Below are 6,000 nucleotides of genomic sequence, written 5' to 3' on the forward strand. Positions count from 1 at the left end.
TATGCAGTACCGATTCCTGGCTGAAGAGGGCTCCATTCACATAGAAAAACTACAGTGTGAGTGTGCCTCTTGGAGTTGGGCAAATAATTGGCCCTTTTAGTGGACTTGCTCAAGGTCACACAGCTGGCAAAACTAGGACTACAACTAATGTCTCGAAATTAAACCACTAAACCACATGGCTGCACACCCAAGAAGTCCTCTGATTTCTGCTTTTACATTAAATTCCCCATTAAGGAAGCTGCAAGTTTTCTGAAACAATGAGAAAATAGCTGAAACCTCTTTTTCAATAACTGCCTCCTTCAGACGCAGTGCCTGACCTGGCAAAGATCTTTGAACTCATCACAACTGGAACAGCTGGTCATCAAATGCAGTCAGGAAGCTCCACCACCAGGCAAACACTAGCTCGAAGTGGGCCTTCCTGGCTCATCTCCTAGACCAAATATTTGCATCACTGCCCACTGAGGACTGACTGGTCTAAGTGGCTGGAGAATGTCTGGAGTGGTGTAAAGAAAGGAGTCCCAGGGGCGCCTGGGTGGCTCAGTCGGTTGGGCGACTGACTTCGAATCAGGTCATGATCTCACAGTCCATGAGTTCGAGCCCCGCATCGGGCTCTGTGCTGACAGCTCAGAGCCTGGAGCCTGTTTCGGATTCTGTGTCTCCCTCTCTCTCTGACCTTCCCCCATTCATGCTTAGTCTCTCTCTGTCTCTAAAATGAATAAACATTAAAAAATTAAAAAAAAAAAAGAAAGAAAGAAAGAAAGAAAGGAGTCCCAGTGGAGGGTTGAAGGAGCAGGGTGTAGACCTCAAGACTCACCAAGCTGTGTTAGCCTGGGTCCCCCCTTGGCTCTGGCCTCACTGCTTTGGCCCCTCCTCCATGGCCTTCATTCTGTCTCATCTTTCCTATCTAGTCTTTGTGTCCACTGTGGTTCTGCTTCCACTTCCCTCTTCCTTAGTTTTACCTTTCCTTCCCCCGCTGGCAATTCCAAAAGCAAAATCAAGAAAATGAGGTAAAAAAAAAAAAATTTTTTTTTTCTAATTCTGTGTCCATATTTTGGAAGTAAATCTGGCGTCTTAAGTTGTGAGCTGCTTGCATGATGCTCCATAGTTCTTCATTTACTGTGAACTTGGCACAGGAAGTTTATTAGCCCATTTTACTGCAGAGAGCCCAAGTGCAGAGGACAGCTAATATTGTACTTTGGGAATCAAAGTAGAAATGCCAGTGAGGCTGCTAATTATTCAGTAAATTAAATATTGCTGCCAAAACTGCTATTCCTGATTTCCTGCATTTGATTGTGCTGTCTTACTGCAAAGGCAACATTCAGATTCTGTTTAAATGACAAAGATGAGGGTCCTGCAAATTGGTTACTGGTTCCTTATGTTTTAGTAGAAATTATGTGAGTGTGCGGCCTGAAATTCATGATACTTACAAGTAACGAAGTCCAAGGGTATAAAATTTGATTTCCATCCTGTTTTTAATCTTATTCCTTTGGGGGTGGACATTATAGGAAAGGTAGCAATAAGTGATTATGATTATTTATAAAAACAGATATTTGCAAATTATGGTAAACATTCCATTTTAGATAACTAAGGATGTGACCCCCCCCCCACCGAAATCATTTTTTACAACTCTGCTTTGTAAAAACTTTCTTAAAAAACAATTAGTCTTTGTGTTCGCCTAAGGAATTTTAAATTGTGAGATATATTTATGAGAATATTTAAGGTAAATATTTCCGAAATAAGAAGCAAATGAAGGGACCATGAATTTGTACACACTGCCTCTGAAAATGAGCACATTTTTAAAATGGTTTGTTCAAACGGGGCCATTGGCCTTTTTCCTTCCTTCTCAAAGAGCATATGTGTTAGATTAGTACTCAGAAAAGGGTGTGTTTTCATAGCCTCCGGTGCTGCATTTATAAAAATCATGATGATTTTAGAACTGCACCTTCATTTTTTGAATTTTCAAAAACTTGTCCCTTTTTACTCTTTTATTTTCTTTCAACAAAACAAAGACCGAAGAACCCTTTAAGAAATTTTATACATTCCCACAGAGTCCCAGTTTGTTGACCTTCAGGCCACAGAGTAAAACCTTTCTTTTAAGTCAAGCATTCCCCATTGGGAAGCGCTCCAGCTTTTTCTTTTTATGAGGAATTTTAACTGCTGGACTTAATTTAATTATTGTATTTTGTACATACTCCCAGAAGCCCCAGGGCATGAGCTTTACTTTTTTCAAAACTTTCAAATGAATCTTTAGAAATGCACATCTCTGATGGTAATGTTACTTCTTTCACTTGTATTTCTAATCTAAATACCAAACTTGGATCTGTTTCTTGACTTATTCATGGAGAGGTTTCAGCTTGGCATTTCTTTGCCACAGATACACTTGTGAGACGACAAGCAAGGATGTGGTTATTTGAGCCCTTAGTGTGGGTGCCTAGGTTTTATAACAACAAAATAAAAACCATCTCCAGTTGAATTATGTTTTAAAACATAAGTATGTTTTTAAAATCTGATGGCTCTGGAAACATAGTCTCAATAAGGACAGTTCCTACGTGGATATTGCCTTGACATCAGTAGCATGCTGGCCCCGTGGCTGCGGTCTGCCCCCATCTGCCTTTTAGTGTCTACGAGATCTCCCCCAACATCAGCTGCTCCTCCCTGATCCCAGCAGAGGTTCATGTGCGAACACACACTCATGCACCCGGACTTGTCAACTCAAGCTAACAGCAAAGATTCAATATCTTCATTTCTTCTCTACTTTATCCATAAACATTTCATTGGATCCCCCTTGATTTCCAAACCAAAAACTTCAACCACATCTTGACTCTCTAAGGTGGAAAAAAAAAAAAAAAATATATATATATATATATATATATATATATACATATTTTGTAACTGCCTGAAAACTCATTTACGACTGTGTAAGTGTAGGACAAACATAAATTTTCCAGATTCATAAGATATGCCCAAAATACCTCATGGGGTTGGGGTTGGGTCAGTTATGAAGTAAGTTTCATTGTAGGAATGCTGAGATCTTTGAATTTGGAAAGATGTTTTGTTTTTATTTTTAAATGTTTATTTTTGAGAGAGAGGGAGAGAGAACGAGTAGGGGAGGGGCAGAGAGCGAGGGAGACAGGATCTGAAGTGGGCTCTATGCTGACAGGAGAAAGCCCGACGTGGGGCTCAAACTCACAAACCGTGAGATCATGACCTCAGCAGAAGTCAGACAGACGCTTAACTGACTGAGACACCCAGGTGCCCCTGGGTGCCCCTGGAAAGATGTTTTTTAAGCAGAATTCTCTGTGAAGTGAATCTGATTTTCTTATTGACTTTGATTGGAAATTTAAAATTATAGAAATCACAGCCTTTAGGTGCCAGAGAAGGACTTGAGAGATCATCTAGGCCAATTGTTCTCAGCCTGGCTGCACATTAGAATTACCTGGTAGGTTTTTAATAAATACCTATGTCTGGCCCCCACCGAGACTCATTAAATCAGACTGTAGTCTGACCTGTCATTTTGCAGATTAAAAAGAAAAACAGCCAAGCAAAACCCTGAAAGATTAACTGTGGCTTTTACATTAAGGGTCTAAGTCTAATTATGCCGTAACATAGTTTGGGAACTCCTAGCCAGGCTAAACTTCAGAAGCAAATTTACTTATAAGTAAATAACAAGTAAGTTTCCATAATTCTGTTTGGGGCCACATTAATTATAAAATAGTTGACTGATTCCTCCCATGTGACATACTTTCTAACATTATACACATTCACATCCCTGGCTGATTCACAGAAGAGGTTGGTATAATCATAGTCTTAAAATGTCTTACACTTAATTTTTAAAATAAGGTACATTTACGTGGATGGCTGCCCTCCTGTACATTTTACTTAAAAGTTTGTCCTCTTCATACAGGGGTGCCTGGCTGGCTGGCTCAGTTTGATTAGGTGTAAATCTCTTGATTTCAGCCCAGGCATTATCCCAGGATTTGTGGGATCGAGCCCCGAGTGGGGCTTTCCCTTGACACCACAGACCCTGCTTGGGAGTCTCTCTCTCTACCCCTCCCCGGCTTACACAAGTGTGTTCACTCTCTCTCTCAAAATAAATAAATAAACATTTAAAAAAAAGTTTGAGGGGTGCGTAGGTGGCTCAGTCGGTTAAGCATCTGACTCTTGGTTTGGGCTCAAGTCATGATCTCACGGTTTGTGAATTCAAGCCTCTGTGCTGACGGTGAGGAGCTTGCTTGGGATTCTGCTCACTCTCTCTCTGACCCTCCCCCTGCCCTCATTCACTCTCTCAAATAAAAATAAACTTTAAATAAATAAATAATTTTTTAAAAGTTTGACTTCACCATTGGCAGCGTCATACTTCATGACTAATATTCTGCAATTTTTTTTGACATTTAAAACTTAGAGGCAAAAAGCAGTATTTGTGTCATCTGAAGACCTCAAACACCTAAATTTTACATTGTACAGTTTTTAGAAATGTAGAAATGACCCCATTTAGAAATGGGGTCAGGTGTGTCAAGTAATAGCTCATCTGAGTGAGTCCCACAGCCCCCCTGGAAAGGCAGGAGTGAGCTTAGCTGTCACCCCTGATACCCCAAGAGAGCAGAAGAGACCATGCTGAGCAAGGGCTCCTTACAGGGAGAAGCCTCAGCTGGCCGGAGGGCTCCACAGGCCTGTGAGCCATCTTTGTAAACACTTGTCATCACCCAGCCTCCCCCAGGAACATCACCTCCCTCACCTTCCTCACTTCCCTAACCTGCCTCTTTTCCCACTTTTCCCGTGAGGGATGGCATCAGGATTGGCAAGCTCACAGGTCACAAAGGGAAGAAGTCCTGGTCCTCTTCACAGGCAAGGACCTCCTGGGACAGATCCAAGAGGCTTTGATCTCAGTTCTTTGCCTTGGGCTAAAAGACCTCTGGTTGGCCACTCCTCTAGGATCCTAATAAGGCCAGGACCTGGGATCACAGATGCAAACCTTTTTTTTTTTTTTTAACCAAAGGGAGTGCTGACAGTGATTCAGGCTATAGAGTCGCTAGAGAGGGTAGGTTTGCGTATGGCAGACAGAAATAGAACAGTTCATTGATTCACTCCTCCAGCAGGCATTTATTGAGCTTCTATTACGTGCCTGTGGTGATGTCACTGTGTTCATGAAGGCTAAGAGGGTAATCCTAGAGTTGGCCCTAAGTCCTCTGTGGTCCAGGAGTTCTGTCAGGAGTGAAAGCACGGTGGGCAGTTGAGACCTTTCTTATTCTGGTTCCTTCCACCCCCATTCTTTTCTAATTACTCTTTATTATCCCTTATAACAAACCCACAGATGAAGCAAGAACCTAGCTCCAGATCTGAGACCAAAAAAAAAAAAAAAAAAAAAGAAAAAGAAAATAGGAAGAGACAGGAAGAAACTTACAAATACCTTACAGGTAAATTCTCACACAGCCGAGAAAACGAATGTTAAAAAAAGATTAAAAATTTTTCATGGCAAGGAAGAACTGCTGAAAACAATATGTTTTTGCCTATCAATCAATCAATCATTTTCTGTTCAGGTAACCTCCGGGGCCAGCACCCCCATGGCCAGTGTCTGTGTGACCAGATGCAGTCCTCTTGGAAAATATTGGGCAGCATGTCCCAACAAACTTATCGTCACTTTCTTGCAGCTTTTTAATCTAGATCTGGGAATTTATCCTCAGGAAATTTTGTGATCCTAAATGTGGAAAAAGCCTCATTCACAAAGACTACTTAATTCATGGTGGTACTATTTAGATTATTGAGGTGTGCTTAAGTAAATGATGGGACATTTATTTGATGGAATATTAGGCAGCCCCAAAAGCTGGTGTTTCTAAGGAAAATAAGAAAGTGCTTTTAATATAAAGTTAAGTTCAAAAACAGATACCAAGCTTCATATGCAGAGTCTGGAAATGGATGGCATGGTTCTACTGCTTATTATCTACTGCTGGTACTCACCTCCCTATGCCTCAGTTTTAATTTCTGTGAAATGGGAGTAAAAAT

Source organism: Prionailurus bengalensis, chromosome A1 (genome assembly GCF_016509475.1).
Source record: "Prionailurus bengalensis isolate Pbe53 chromosome A1, Fcat_Pben_1.1_paternal_pri, whole genome shotgun sequence".
Lineage (NCBI taxonomy): Eukaryota > Metazoa > Chordata > Mammalia > Carnivora > Felidae > Prionailurus > Prionailurus bengalensis.